We start from the raw sequence: 17,275 nt of genomic DNA, 5'->3' as shown, positions 1-17,275 counted from the left end.
ATTATTGATTTCTCCTTTTACTTTTAGTATTTCAAGTTTGATTTTTGGTTGGGGGTTTTTAATTTAGTCTTTTTCTAGCTTTTTAAGTTGCAGGCCCAATTCATTAATCTTCTCTTTCTCTATTTTGTTCAAATTAGCCCCTAAAGATATAAAATTTTCCCCTATTACCGCTTTAGCTACATCCCACAGATTTTGGTATGATATCTCATCATTGTCATTATCTTGGGTGAAATTATTAATTGTTTCTATAATTTGCTGTTTCATTTCTTTAAGATGAGATTATTCATTTTCCAATTACTTTTTGGTCTATTTACCCCTAAGGAATTAATAGTTCTCTTTAGCCTTTTACTCATGGTTAAAAATCTTTTGGGGTCTGTCCTTGGGATGAGAAGTTTATTTATTTATTTCTTTACCAGCTTCCTCCCAGACTGGATAGATGCAGAGTCCACTGTGCCTGATGTAAGAGATAGCTCTGGGAGAGAGTTCTCCTCCCCCTCCCCGGGAATTCCTCAGAGGTGATACAACTGATCTGTGAGAGTTGCCCAGTGAAGGACCCTGCTATGTGTCCTAGAGACTTCCCTGAGGTTTAAGACTGAATAGTAAAGGCGACACAAAACTCAGCCAATGCGTCCCGTGGGGCGTGGATATCAGCAGCTAATGTGAAAATCCCCTGTACTTAAACTGGAAGTGTCTGCCCAGAAACCGGGGTCCCTATTTCAAAGGTTTCAGCTTCTCTGGGTCTTCAGTGGCTTTGTTCTACAGCCTCTGGCCAAGCCTGGCACTATATGAATTAGATGTTGCCTTGGGCTGTGTCCCTACTATTCAAGCTCTTAACTACTCCAAGGTGAAGCCCCAGGCAGCAGAAAGCAGCTATGTTGTGCTGAAATCTGTTAGGTCACTTCTGGATTGGGGTGGTTCTGGTATCTGGCTTTATGTTTTAAAGTGGCTTGATTTCTCTTCTCAGCAGCTGTTTTATAAGCAGAGAAGAGCTAACAGCCTGTGCCAGATTCTTCTATCTCAGTGGCTTGTCTGATTCCAGAGTTCTCCCCAGCCTGATCAGCACAGTGTGCTAGCACCTAACCATGTGTGCTGACCTTTTTTCTTCCTCCCCTGGGAACCAACCTTTTCTTTTGAAACTCCAGATTCTCTTTAGCTGGTAAGTCGTGCTTCCAGTCCTTGTGGTTTCTATCAGTCCAGCGTTATTTTTGAGGCTGATTTAACTAATTGGTATTGAGGGAAAATGGGAGCTTACAAAAACGAGTGTATCTTCCCCGCCATCTTGGCTCCGCCCAGATTCCCAATGATTGATTTTTAATGAAAGAAACTATCTTGAGATTTCATGATAGAAATTATTACCTTTGAATTTTAGATTATTATCTTAAGGCAGCTAAGTCACAATTTATAGACCACTGGACCTTGAATCAGAAAGACCCATTTGAATCCAGCTTCAACTATGGGCAAATCATCTAACCTCTATTTTTGTTTTAGTTTTTTTATCTGTAAAATGATTAGCTGTGGAACGAGGGTCAATAAAATTATACCTACCTTCAAGTGATTTAAGATTTATATATATACTACCTGTGAAGCTCTTTATTGATTGCTCTCTTTCTCTTTCTGTTTCTCTTTCTTTCTCATTCCCCCTTCCTTCCATGGAGTAAAGATGTATGAATCCCCAAGACTGACATTTCTGCTTATATATTCTAGAAAATCAACTTTTTCCTAACATTAATACTAAAAGGGAATTTTTTTTTTTTCCATATCCCTCCCCCTCCAAATTAGTGTAGTTACAGTTTTATTGTATCAATGAAGTGATCAATCTAAATGCAAAATGGCAGGGAACAAATTTTTACACAATTTGATAATAAGGTACACATTTTTATTTTTGAATAAAGTAAGATCGCAATAAACATAAAATATCTTGGGATTTATTGAAGACAAACCTCTAGATGTACATATATGATAAGAAGTGAAAGTAAGTCCATTCAGTCTTAGGTTCTTACTAAGTGCTAATGAGATAATGACATATTGGGTTTTTACTAAGTGCTAAGTTGGTACTTGACAATTTTCTAGTTCTGGCTTTTCTTGGTAGTTTGACTTGTGAATTCCTGGGGAAGAACTTGTGTGTTTGGGAGGAGCAAGTTCATTGGTTGAAGTGGTTCTTCCCAGAAGCCCTTGCATTATCCCACGTCCATTCTTTGGGAGGATAAAGAGGGCAGCACTCCAGAGATAGTCTCTGCTCTACACCAGGCTTGATGAGGCTCTCTGCAGGAAGGGAAGTCACTTCTCTGGACGAGAGTTAAGGGTAACTCTTTGGAGACAACGGTTCTCTACAGGAAGAGGATTCTGTCCGAGAGGTTTTAGTTGACACAGCAGATCTCCTCCCAGAGAGAGAGCTTTTGGAGACAACAGCACATTACAATTCAGAATCAAGCTTTTGGGAGGAAAACCTAGAAGCAAGTCCATTTCATAGTGATCAAAGAAACTCTAGTAGTGAAAGAGATTTGAGAAAGTGGGGTGAGTATTATTCTCTCTCCAGCTTATGGAACAGCATAAAGTGAACTGTGAAGCTCTGAAGACAAAGATAGCATGGAGGGGCAATTTCTCTGGAGGAATATTAATGATTAATATCATTGGGAGCATCAAGCTACTTTAGTGATATTATCAAGCCCAATGAAGTAGATATTGTTAGAAAATTCTGTAAGTATCAACACTAAGATTAAACTAGGCCCATTAGTGAAAAATAGTTTTAGGATTCAAAAAGGTCATGATTCCATCTGCTTTCTGACTCTAGTTTTTACTTTAGAAGTAGTTAGCATTTTTCACCATGAGGTCTTGAGAATAAATTTAAATTGTACTGCTGAGAAAAACTGAGTCATTCACAATTGATCATTGTACTTTTGTACATTGTGTTTTTTTCTTTTTTAATATTTTGGTTCTGCTCATTTAACTTTGCATCCATTCATATAAGTATTTCTATGGGTTGTTTTTTTTTTTTTTTGTTTGTTTGTTTGTTTTGTTTTTTCCTCAAAGCATTGTATTCATAATTTTTCAGGGCACAATAGTGTTCCAAATCACATATCACAATTTGTTAATTCATTCTTCAATTGATGGCAATTAATTTCCACTCAATGTCCAGTTCTTCACCCCCATAAAAAAAATCATTATATGTATTTTATATATAATCTTCCTTTTCCTGTTAGATCTCTTTGAATAAAGAACTTGTAGTGGTATAACTGGGTCACATTATATGCAATTTTATAGTCTTTTGAAATAATTTTAAAATGCTTCCTAGAATGTTTGGATCAGTTACAATTCTACCAATCCTGCATTCATGTCCTAATCCTGTCCAGCACTGGGCATTTTCCTCTTCTATTAAGAGATATGAGATGCTACCTAAGAGTTATTTTCATTTGCATTTTTCAAAAATCAATAGTGATTCAGAGCATTTTATATGATTATATATTTAAGACAGTCTAATCATGTTATCTATTCAGTTATTAATTGGGGAATAATTTCTATTTTATAAATTTGACTCAGTTCTCCACATATTTGAGAAAGATGATTATAATAGCAAAAATAACTTGCTATAACTTCTTTTTTTTAATTTTTCTACTTTCTTTTTAATACTGGAAATTAAAGAATTATTGGACTATCCAAGAGCCATGAACAAGAACAACAAAAAAAGAGTAGAATGACATAATATTCTGTAGCCAGAGGGTTAAATTGAAATTAAAATACTTTACCAATCACCTCTTGAAGGCAATCCTAAATGGAAACTCCCAGAAATATTATAACCAAATTCAAGAGCTCATGGGTAAAGAAGAATATATTGTAAGCAGCTGGAAAATCATGAAACCACAGTCAACACAATCCAAGATGTTTCCACTTCTATGAAAGTATTAGGGACTGAGAATATAATATTCCAGAGTGCAAAGATGCTAGGAGGAAACCAAGAGTCAAGAAACCCAGTGTAACTAAGTATAATCCTTGAGGAGGGAAATAAAATTTTAATGAAATAGAGAACTTTCAAGCATATCTAATGAAAAGACCAGAGCTGAAAAGAAATTTGTACAAATACAAAACTAAAAAGAAGCATAAAAAGATAAACAGGGAAGGGAAATGAGTGATTCCCTGAGGTTAAACTGTTTACATGCTTACATAAAAGGATGATGCTTTCCTTCCTATCCTTCCTCCAATGTGTCTTGCTTCTGACCACTGTTTCTCCTAATCTATCCTTCATTCAGCTCCTCTCCACTTATCTTGTTTTATACCTCTGCTCTTCAGTTTCCCTGTATAGTAAAAAAGATTTTGATATGATACAAAGTGTCTATTTCACACCCTCTGAACCAATTCTGATGATAGATAAGCTCAAATACTGCTGGTCACCACCACCGCCTTTACTTTAAAAGTTATTTCATGCCTTTTTATGTGAGATAATTTGCTTCATTCTCTCTCTCTCTTCCCCATTCTGCAGTTTTCTCTTTCTTTTTCACCTCTTAATTAATTTACTTTTTTGTAATCATGACATGATACCTCACATCTGTACTTTCTGTTTATGTATACTTGTTTTAATTTTCTTAATAATGATAAAGTTTTTAGGAAGGAAATAACAAAATAAAGAGATAACTATTTGTGGTTCCCTTGATAGGATGTGTCCTTGTGTCCAATGAACAGATGGTTGGAATGAAGGAGCTTGGCCAGCAGTATCATGGGTTCTCAAGGGAAGGACAATGGGAAAACTTAAAAATCAAGAGATTAAAATTGTAAGTCACAAGTATTGTAAACATTTAGCCAAAATAGATTCACATAGGATTTTGGAAGTAGGAAAGCAGGCCAGGAGCAAAATAAATATAAATGGGCAACTGAATTGGTCTTTAAATGAAAGGTTCATTTATTTGTAGTGTTGTTGAACTTTCTGAATCTGAGGGATTTTAACTTTTAGTTAAATATATTTTATATATTTTAGTGCCTATATGTTTAGTATTGATATTAGCTCATTATTTACAGTACCTTTTAGCAAGATACACATTCCTTGCTTATCTCTTTTAATTAGAACTATTTTTGCTTTTGTTTGATCTCAGATCAGGATTGCTACCCCTGCTTTTTTTTAACTTCACATGTATCAGAATAGATTCAGTTCTAGCCTTTTGCCTTTACTCTTAATATATCATTCTGCTTTAAATGTGTTTCTTGTAAACAACATATTGTAGGATTCTGGCTTTTAATGCTGTCCTCTATCTGCTTCTGTTTTATGGGAAAGATCAATACATTCACATTCACAGTTAAAATGATTGATTCTGTATTTCCAACCATCTTATTTACTCCAAGTTATGCTTTTCTCTTTCCTTTCCTCCTTTCCTTTCTCATCAGTATTTTACTTCTGACCACCACCTCTCTCAAACATCCCTTCTTTATAATCCCTCCCCTTTCTTATATCCTTACCCTACTACTTCTGTTTCCCATTCTATTAGCTTCATTCACCCTTTCCTTTCCCCTTTCGCCTCAAGTTTTTCTGTTAAGCCAAATATGTCTGATATTCTCTCTCTTTGAACCAAATCTGATGAGGGCAAAATACACACAATGGTCATCTCTCTCCCATCTTTCACTCAGTTTTATTAGGTGCTTTCTTGTTTTGTTTTGTTTTGTTTTGTTGTTACCTATTTTTAATATGTAATTTCCTTTGTTTTACCTCCATTTTCCTCTTTTTCCAGTACAATCTCCTTTACAACTTTTTGTTTCTTGTACTACATTATCACAATAACATCGAATTATACTTGCATTCTCTAAGTATACCCATAATGGAAATATAGTTCTCAAGAGTTCTTTCCTTTTTTAGCTTTTTATGCTTTTCTTGAGTTCTGTATTTGGAGGTAAAATTTTTGTTTATCTCTGGTGTTTTCATTAGAAATAAATGAAACTCATCTGTATCATTGAATGTCCATACTGTTTCTCAAAAGATAATACTGAATTTAGTTGAATAGCTGATTCTTGGCTGCAATCCAAGTTCTTTTGCCTTTTGGAATATTAGTCTATAGGTCCTTTGGTTCATTTAAAGTGGAAGCTGCTAAACCCTGAATAATCCTAATTGTTATACTTGATTGGAATTGTTTCTTTTGGGCTGCTTGCAATGTTTTGTTTTCCTTTATCCAATAATTCTGAAATTTAGCTACAGTGTTCCTTGGAGTTTTCATTTTGGGGTCTCTTTCAGGAGGTGATCATTAAATTCTTTCAATGGCTATTTTGCCTTCTGATTCTAGGACATCAATGCAGGGTTTTTTTTTTTGTTGTTTGTTTTTTTCTTTGTTGTTTTTTGTTTTGTTTGTTTAGATTTGGAATTTTTTTTTTTCGATTCTCTGAAAGATATTATCTAGGTTCTTTCTTTTCATCATGAACTTCAAGAAGCCCAATAATCCTTATATTGCCTCGCTTAGATCTCTTTTCCAGGTGACTTGTTTTTCCAGTGAGGTATTATACATTTACTTCTATTTTTTCCATTTTTAAAAATTTTGTTTGACTTATTCTTAATGTCTCATTGAGACATTCATTCCCATTTCTTACACTCTAATTTTTAATGTATTATTTTCATTAGTTATCTTTTTTAACTCCTTTTATATTTGGCCAATTGAATTTTTCAATGAATTGTTTTGTTCACTGGATTTTTTTTTTTTTTTTCTATTTCACAAATTTTGTTTTTCAAGGAGTTGTTTCCTTTTTCATTTTGTAAGAATTTATATGCTTTTTCCCATTTCATCAAGTCTACTTTGTAAGGAGTAATTTGCCATTATTTGATAGAGGAATCAACACCGCTGCAAATTCATCTCTTTGTATTCCCCAGCCCACAGGATGGGACAAATTGACCCTGGGTCTGCACTGTGCCTGCATTCCCTCCCTCCCTTCATGTCTATTTGAAACAGAACTTTTCTGAATTTACTTATAATATTTTCTGCTGGAAATTTGTTACACTACAAATATTTGTGTCTTCTGTCATTCCAAAATCAGTTAGAGACTTGATTTTGTATTGATATGAGGGAAATTGGGGAGAGCTCAGATTAAGTTGTGTCTTTTGTCTGCCATGTTGTTCTCTGCCCCAGGGTATGAACTCCTTAATTTAAAGCTTTGTCATTCTTTAGAATAGAGACAAATTGACTATTCTTCATGTGGGCAGAACTGAAAATGCAGAAAGTCTGATTATACTTTGCTGAAGAAAGGAGATCTAAATGGGCTTAGACACCAAAAAAAGAAACATACCTAACTATATAAACACGGTAAGACCACAAACAATAAACAAGGCCTAAGGGTAAAAATTGCCTGAGGACCTTTATTTTCTGTTTAGCAGTTATCTTTTTGCTGTTCACAGGAAAAATATTTTCTTTTGGTCTTTTTCCCTTTTCTCAAAAGGCTCTTGCACAGATTTCAAATACTAATTTATGGAAATTATCTTGGTAAATTTTATGATCTGGATTGTTCTGGAAATTTCTTGATAATCTATATAATAATAGCAAGGAATAATTCTCACAATATGTTTTTCTTTCTAAACCAAAGTAATAGATTTATTTATTGCTTTGTCACTTATAAAGTCTCCAATTACCTAAGGTTTAAAAGATAGGAATGAGGAAGATTCCTTAGTGGAAAGTATGATCCCAATGAAAAAAAAAAAAAAAAAAAAAAAGATGTCCTTAATAATTCTTGTCAGTTGCTTATGCATACACTTACATACATACTAATGTGGCCTTCTTGGATCTTAGTTCAAATTTAAAACAAAAACAAAAACAAAAAAAAGTTTTATCACATTGTCTTTTTCTCAGAATTTGCCATAGAAAATTTTCTGAGTTCCATAATCTATTTCCCATATAAAAGTTAAAATCACAATTGCATTTAATACTTTAAAATTTTTGTGGTTTATTTATATGATTTTTGGCATTTTCTCAAATTTTATGTCTTTTATAAAACATCAAAGTTAGGAAATTTTTTGAAACTCAAAATCTTTTTAAAATTGTTATAAAATATAATTAGAAATATATTAAATATCAAATAATTAGGTAAAATAGTTCTAATTTTTAATTAACTCTTTCTGGGTGTAGTGAGATTAGCAACTAAGCATATAAGTGATGAGTTGAAATATTAATATTTATTAATCTTTTAGAATTAAATTCAATCTTTTTTCCCCAAAGTAGATAATTTACATTCATTTTCTTATCATTTGAAATTTCTACATATATGAAAATGATTTTATTACCTCATATCAGTAAATGTCATGGTTTCTTTTCTCACCAAAAAAAAATCTAAATTCAAGAAGCTTGAAGATATATCATGTCTATGATCTCTAGATAGAAAGATAGACGATAGAGAGAGATGTGTGTTTGTTCTTGTGTGTGTGTATAGTCAAGAGGAAGCAAAAACTAAGCATTTACACTGACATTTTTTCCTCGTGGAATAGAAGAAATATTTCCCATAAGTAGCAGAAGATAGTGAAATGTCTTTGATCTTCATATTTGTTATTTTCTTAATTATAAATGAAATATTATTTTTGCTTGTCACTGTCTTATGTGCCTGATTTTTCAGTTTGTTATAATGACTATAGCTGTTTGAATGGAAATTAAATCTTATGTGAAGTACATAAAAGAACATTCATGCTGGATTTAGCTTCAAATTCAGATGAATCTCTTCCTTAAAAATCAAAAAAGAAAATGCTGATAAGATATACAGGCCCTAAGTAGCTAAAAGGAACTTATATAGTATGGTTTATATGTTGAAATATGCTTATTCTATCCATGTTGATGGGGGTTGAAAGATTCCTTTCTAATTGCCCAACCCATGGCTGACCTTGATTCACAAATCCTGGACAAAGGCACCCTTTGAATATCCAGGCCCAGCCCTCACCTGATCTGAGCTACTGAAAAGCCCATGAAGAATTTAGGGGCACAGCCCATTATCTTCTAGATATAAAAAGGGCCAAGCTGGAGCCCTCTTCACAGGAGCCCTCCCAGCCAACGCATGGTATCCTTCCAGCCATGTAAGTATTCCTGTCTGCCCAGCAGCCACCTCTGGCCCTGGTGTCTTTGTAACTGAACTTTACTTACAGATTCCTACAATAAACCTTTTATTTATCAATCTAGGTTTTCGGGTCTGTAAATTGATTTTACAGGGGACACTGTGCCTTATGGGATTATCTATGCACCGAGAAATGGGGTCCCCCTTTCCTTTCCCTCATTAGTGTTATATAAGCAAAAGATTTTGGTTTGGAAAGTAATAATAGGAGAAAGTGGAATGAAGGGAGCTGAGCTATATCAAAACAATAATGCTGCATGCTATCTACTTAATATGATTTCCTTTGAAACACAGCCACCTCTTATATAAGACATGATCCAAGTCCCTAAGTATTATTTTATAAGTCATATGTTGTTTTATGTGTACTTTGTATTTATTTGACCAAAAGCCATATAAAACAAGAAGGTATGTTTTGTGAGGATAAGAAATGCATCCATTTTTTCATATGTTCAGAATATAACAAAGTCTAAGCTCCTATGTCCTGAGCCTCCAAGAAAAAAATAGTCTCAGTCCACAGAACAGCTCAAAAGAGATTTTTAAAATCAAGTAATAAAGGGATAGGAGAAATTGGGAAGAGAAATGAGAATGGTGAAAAAGAAAATACAAAAAGCCAGATGAGGAGAAGAATGTATTAAAAAGCAAAATTAACCAAATGGATAAAAAGGTGCAAGAGCTCATTGAGGAAAATAATTTCTTCAGAATTAGAATTTAGCAAAGAAAAGCTAATGAATTTATGAGACATCAAGAAACAACACAGTGAAACAAACAAAAAATTAAAAATTAGTAAACAATGTGAAATATATCATTGAAAAACAACTGATGTGGACAATAGATCCAGGAAATCTAATTTTAAAATTAGTGGTGTATCTGAAAGCCATGATGGAAGATTAATTCTATTTAAACACCATCTTTCAAGAAATTGTTAAAAAAAAAAATGTCTTGATATTCTAGAACTAGAGTTCTAGAATAAAATAGATATTGAAAGAATCTCCCAATCTCTTCCTGAAAGATATTTCAAAATGAAAACTACTGGGACTATCACAAGCTAATTCCAGAACTTCAAGGTCAAAGAAAATATATTGCAAGTATCCAGAAAGAAATAATTCAAGCATGGTGAAGCAAAAGAGTAACAGGATAATTTAAGATTTAGCAGCTTCTACATTAAGGGATTTGAGGGCTTGGAAAAGGATATTCTGGAGAGTATAGGAGCTAAATTACAAACCAGAATCACCCTCCCTGCAAAAAGGAGTGTGATTCCTTAGAGTGAAAAAATAGAAATTCAGTGAAACAGAATACTTTTAAGAAAACATGATGAAAAGAACAGAGTTGAATAGAAAATTTGCCTTTCAAATGAAGGTCTCAGAAGAGAAGCATAAGGTCATAATCAAGAAAAGGAAAGCAGAATGAACTTAATCTGTAGGGCATTTAGGAGTATTTATAAACAGAGGGCACAGATGTGAATTGGATATAATCAGAAAACTTCTAAAAATATAATTAAGGGGTAGTAAAGGACAGTACTGGGAAAAAAAGAAAAGGGAAATATGGAATTAAATTATTTTTGGAAAAAGAGACAAGAAAAAAAAAAAAACTTTTATAGTAGAGGGGAAGTGAAAGGAAGTGAGTGACCTTTACTCTCATCAGAGTTGGCTCAGAGCAAATAATATATACCTACAATTGGATATAGAAATGTTCCATGCAGGAAAGGAGGAAGGGAAAGGTACATGAGAACTTCGAGAGAGGAATAGAAAGGAAGGCCTATAGAGTGAGGGTGTAGTCAGAAACAAAATATTTTTGAGGAGGGACACAGTGAAAAGAGAGAGATAATAGAATAAACAAGAGGAAAATATATTGTGCAATAGTAATTGTGGAAAGAATTTTGAAACAAGTTTCTCTGACAAAGGCCTCCTCTCTCAAACATATTTGAGTCAAACATAACAAAATAATATCCTTTCCCAATTGATAAATAATCAAAAGTATGAACTCAGATGAAGTGAGAACTCAGTTCTCAGGTGAAGCAATTAAGCTATTAATAGCCATATGAAAAAATAATCTTATTATTGATTGGAGAAATGTAAATTAAAATAAATTTCAGGTACTATCTCATCTACTAGATTGGCTAATGGGATGAAAAGGAAAATGACAAATGTTGAAGGGAATGTGAGAAAAATGAGACATCAATGCATTGTTGGTGAAATTGTGAACTGATTCAACCATTCTGATGAGCAATAAGGATTACGTTCAAAGGGTTGTAAAACCATATATGCTCTTTGACCTAGCAATACCAATACTAGGTATTGTATCCTAAAGAAAAAAATTAAAAGGGAAAGGATATATATATATATATATATATATATATATATATATATATATATATATATCAGTAGCTCTTTTCTCAGGGCAAAGAATTGGAAATCAAGGGCATTCATATCAATCAGAAAACGGCTAAATGCATTGTGTTATGAGATAATGATGGAATACTATTGTGCTCTAAAAAAATAATGTATAGGATGCTCTCAGAAAAAGCTGGAAAAACTTCCAAAAGTTATTTGAAAGTGAAATTACTGTGTACAAAGTAGCTACAATAATATAACATGGTCAGATATTAATAATTTTGCTATTCTTGGGAATACATTTATCCAAGGCAACAAATGCTATGAAAGAAAAAAAAAAAAAAAAAAAAAAAAAACTGATTGTGCCTGAATACAGAATGAAGCATTCTTATCTTTTTTTTTAATCTTATTGGGTTTTTTTTAGATTAATTTGGGGCAACAGTCTATTTTTTTTTTTTTTTTACGCATAAAAAGAATGTTGTAAAATAACAACATAACTTTCATGGAAATGTTTTATATAATGTCACATGTGCCTTCTCAATAGAGGCTGAAAAAAGGGCAAGAACTGGAACTCAAACTTTAAAAAATGAAAAAAAGTTGTTTTATATGTAACTGTGTAAAATATAAAATTAAGGAATCCTTGACAAATCTGAAGAGAAATAAATAAATAATTTGTAAATTTGCAAGAGATAGGGAAAATGCCTCTTGAGTTTATAGAGTCACAATGTCCTTTCCTTAAAGTGATGATTTCATAAAGTATTTTTCCTGAAAATGGCTCTCTCAAAAAGTAGCTATTAATAAATCTATTAGCTTGAAAAAATGATGTCTTTCATATTTCTGACTGAACTGTGACAACACTATAAAAGGCAGTTAAAATACTAGAGCACCTTACTGACAGAATGCTCTATTCCAGTAGTGTATTTTGCAAGCTGACTCTCTATTATGCTGTAGCTTTTTATTTAATCAGTCAATTCACTCAGTATAATACAAATTTCCTATGTCATAGTCATATGCAACAATGCAGAATGAATTCTATTCTGACGATTCTGATGAGACACTTGCTGCTTAAATTACAAAAGTTCTTGATTCTGACAGAAAACATGGTGGATTATCTTATGTAGATTATAGTCACAAGAATGAAAATGAGTTTTCAAATTTAGGTTTTTTGCATGTGTAAGTCTATTTCTTTGCCATCACCTTCTAACATTCTGACAAATCCCAAACTACAATACCACAGATTTCATAACAAATAAGTTATTCGGTTGTTCAGGATGTAGTTTAAAATTCTAAAAGTCTATCCAAGATTTTCTGTATCATTTTCCCCATTTACTAAAATGTTATATTTATTGAATTTCTCTAATGGCTATAAAAATGAACAACATGATAGTGACATTAGCACTTTTTGAACAACAGACAAGCTGATTTGAATTTTATCTATAGACTAATGAGTGACATATCATGGGCAATTTTTTACACTATTTTGCACCTTAGATCCCCCCTATACAACTGAAAAATCTCAGTATCTTTTTCAGTGTAAAGATGAACTATTATCTGGAAGGTAGAGGCCATATGCCACATTGGTATTGGCCTGATTGATATGCTCTGCTATCACTGTTATCATATGACCTGAGAATTTAGAATTAAAATATATTTGAAATGTGTTCCTTAATAGCATCTTGCATTTTCAGAAATTCTGACTACTGAGGGCAGAGAACAGATACTAAAAGAGAGAATGCATTCAGCTGAAATATCCAAGCATTTCCTTCCTAACAACATGATAAAGTTTCAAATAAAATGCTAGATTAGTAGAGCCAAGAAAATTTAAGAGTGAAATCTTTTAAGCTAAAACAACATAGGAAGTGGGAAAGGGAGATTTTTGACTCTGGAATGGAGGCTGACCAAGAGCCTCTGTGATTGTATGTAACACCAGGATTGGTAACAGGTGGTAGTTTCAAAAGCACCAGCCATTTCAGAAATGAAAAAGGATTAGTCAGGAAACCCAAGTGCTAGCACTGAACATTAAACTCAGCATTCCTTAGCTACTCCATTTTCTATAAGCACTTCTAGATCATAATTCAAAGGCACAGAAGAACACTTTCAGTCACGATGAAGGGAAAACAGTAATAAACAATATGAAGTATGATCAGCATTAATTGAAATTTCAAGAGCTCAGAGGCCCTTTGTGAGTAAGTACTAGGGTACTGAGAAGAAGAAAAGAAGAAGAAAAAAGAAAAAGAAGAAGAAGGAGAAGAAGAAGAAGAACAACAACAACAACAACAACAAGAAGAAAGAAGAACAAGAAGAAGAAGAAATCTCTCTCTAGATCCCAACATCTTTCAGACAGCAAAAAACTTCTAAACATTGAAATATAGCTCTGTAAAACAATAATGTGGAAAAAAAAACCCTTTAAAATTTGAAATACAATGGTTCTTCCCACTCCCCAACCACAATATTGGGAACAGACTATAACAAAAATATAAATTTCCTGCAAATTAAAAACAATTCTGATGTACCACTCTTACTTCTCAGATTGGCTAAGATGACAGGAAAAGATATAAAAAAGTATGAAGGGGATGTGGGAAACCTGGAACACTAATGCATTATTGGTAGATTTGTGAAATAATCCAACCATTCTGGAGACCAATATGGAACTACGCCAAAGTATAAAACTGTGCATACCATTTGACCTACCAGTGCTGGTTTTTTTTTTTTGTTTGTTTGTTTGTTTTTGTTTTGTTTTGTTTTGTTTTGTTTTACTGGATTTTTATCCCAAGAAAATTTTTATTGAGGAAAAAGCATCCACATGTGCAAAACTATTTATAGCCCCTCTTTTGTGGTAGCAAAGAATTGGAAAACAAGTAGATGTCCATCAATTGGGGAATGGCTGGAAAGTTTGTGGTATAGAAAAATAATACAATATTATTTTTCTATAAAAATGATAAACAAGCTGAATTTAGAAAGTCCTGGAAAGATTTACATGAACTGACATTGAGTGAAACAAGCAGAACCAGGAATGCATTGTACACAATAACAAAAAGAATGTGTAATGATCAGGAATCCTAATAGTTTGGAAAGGAAATGTCATCTGCATCCAGAAAAAGAACTAAGGAGACTGAATGTAAATCAATACATGCAATTATGTTCATTTTGTTGTTGTTGTTGTTATTTTTTTTTCCTCCCATGTGATTTTTTTTTTCTCTTTTGCTCTGAAATTTCCCTCCCAGCATGGTTCATGAAGTTTTTATTCTGGTTATACTGGGGACAACTACATAGTGGATAGAGCATCAGCCCTGAATTCAGGAGGACCAGTATTCAAATCTGATTTCAGACACTTAACACTTCCTAGTTGTGTGAACCTGGTAAGTCACTTAACCGCAATTGCCTCAGGGGAGGAAAAAGAAGGGCCATATTGACTTTGTGGAAAAAAATAATTGCAGTATCCCCCAAAAAAGGTTATTACAGTACCTATTATCTACCATTTTTCTTTCAAATCAAGTAAAAGAATGGAAAACTGTATAAACAAGAACAAACCTCACCACAAAAAAAAAAAAAAAAAAAATTATTATGATGACAGAGAAGAGAAAGATCTAAACTCAGAAGACAATGAAGTCAAAAAAGTAACAAGAAAAACAAAAATAAATAAATAAAACAATAGCCAAACAGTAATTCTTAAAGGAAAAGAATAAAATTATTTTCAAAATCAAACAAGATTTGGAGAGAACACAATAAAGAGGAAATGCAAGAGAATGAAGAAACTTAAGAGATAATTTTAAAAATTAGCAATAGAGCTACAAAAAGTTGTTTTTTCTTTTCTTTTGTTTTGTTTTGTTTTGTTTGTTTGTTTGTTTTAATTTTTTTTATAAAACAGATGCTGCCAAACTGGGGGCAAAGGTGCAAAAATTACCTGTGGTAATACTACTTTAGAAAACATAATTGGCCAAATCTAAAGATTGTACCAAAATAAAATTTAAAAATATAGATAGATAATTTGAAATATTTGGTAGAGGAAGATTTAAGTTAAGAATAATTGAGCTAGTCATCAAAACTATTTCGTACTGGATAAGAAATAGAGTCATCATGATTCAATGAATCTCATATTTTGTAAACACTGAAAATCCAGGTTCTGTAATAAGAACTCAGTATTTCACAAAAATCACAGGGAAAAATGGAAAATAATTTGTCAGAAAGTCAGAATGGACTCACATCTCATACCCCATCCCAAAATAAAGTCAAAATGGATACATGATTTGGGCATAAAGGATGATACCAAAAATAAATCAGGAGAACAATGGACAACAGGAGAACAATGTATTAGATGCTTGCAGAAGGAAGGAATTTATGACCAAAGAAGAACTAGAGAAAATTATGAAAGGCAAAATGTCTTCTTTGATTATATTAAATTAAAACAGTTTTGCACAACCAATACCAACAAAAACAATATTAAATGGGAAATATAAATCTGTGAAAAAAACTTTACAACCAGAGTTTATGATAAATGTCTCATTTCTAAAATATATAAAGAACTGTCGGGGGGGGGGGGAGGGGGGAGAGACCAAGATGGCCCAGATGGCACACACAACTCTCTGAGCTTGTCTCATACTCTCACTACCAATTATTAAATTCAGCCTCAAAAATCACAAAAAGACTGGTAAAATCAACAAAGATTGGAAGTGCAACAACTTACCAGCCAAAGATATTCTGGAAGATCATCAGAAAATGCCCTGAGTGGCAGGAACATAAGAGTGCAAACAGGGATAGAACTAGAGGCTAGCATATTGAGCAGCCCAGGCAGGGCTGGCCTACATGGTTAGAAAATTTACATAGATGATTCTGTCATATGCTGATTGCTCAGCCTTGGTTGCAAAGCAGTAGACCAGCAAAGAAATTAAAGCCAAAGGTAGAGGGTACTCTAAAAAACTCCAGAATCTAAGAAGATGTGGATATACCCACCCAAAACCAGAAGTGACTCACCACAGAACACAGCACAGCTGTGCAATCTCATTCTACAGCACAGGCCGGGACAGTCACAAATATGCATGGCAGGGGGGTACAGCAGTTCATGGAACCTATACAAAAATTGACCACGTATTAGGGTATAAAGACCTCAAAATTAAATGCAGGCAGGCAGAAAAAGTAAATGCTTTCTTTTTAGATCACCATGCAATAAAAATTATATTCAACACCAAGTTAGGGGTCAATAGACCAAAAAAGACATTGGAAACTAAATAATCTCATCTTAAAGAATGATTGGGTGAAACAGCATATTATAGACACAATTAATAATTTCACTCAAGATAATGACAATGATGAGACATCATACCAGAATTTGTGGGATGTAGCCAAGGCTGTAAGAAGGGGAAATTGTATATCTTTAGAGGCTTACATGAAGAAAATAGAGAAAGAGAAGATCAATGAAATTGGGCTTGCAACTTAAAAAGCTAGAAAAAGACCAAATTAACCCCCCAATCAAATACTAATCTTGAAATTCTAAAATTAAAAGGAGAAATTAATGATATTTAAAGTAAAATAAGAAACTATTGAATTAATAAATAATACCAAGAGTTGGTTTTATGAAAAAAAAAAACCAATAAAATAGATAAACCTTTGGTAAATCTGATTAGAAAAATGAAAGAGAAAAATTAAATTGATAGTCTTAAAAATGAAAGAGAATGAAGAGGAAATTAGAGCAATAATAAGGAATAACTTTGCCCAACTTTTTGGCAATAAATTAGATAACCTAAGTGAAATGGATGATGATGTCCAAAAATGAAGGCTTCCCAGATTAACAGAGGAGGAAGTAAAGTGCTTAAATAGTCCCATTTCAGAAAAAGAGATAGAACAAAGTATTAATCAACTCTCTAAGAAAAAATCCCCCAGCATATGGATTTACATGTGAA

Source organism: Sminthopsis crassicaudata, chromosome 4 (genome assembly GCF_048593235.1).
Source record: "Sminthopsis crassicaudata isolate SCR6 chromosome 4, ASM4859323v1, whole genome shotgun sequence".
NCBI classification, from domain to species: domain Eukaryota; kingdom Metazoa; phylum Chordata; class Mammalia; order Dasyuromorphia; family Dasyuridae; genus Sminthopsis; species Sminthopsis crassicaudata.
Note: the sequence above shows the minus strand (reverse complement) of the source record.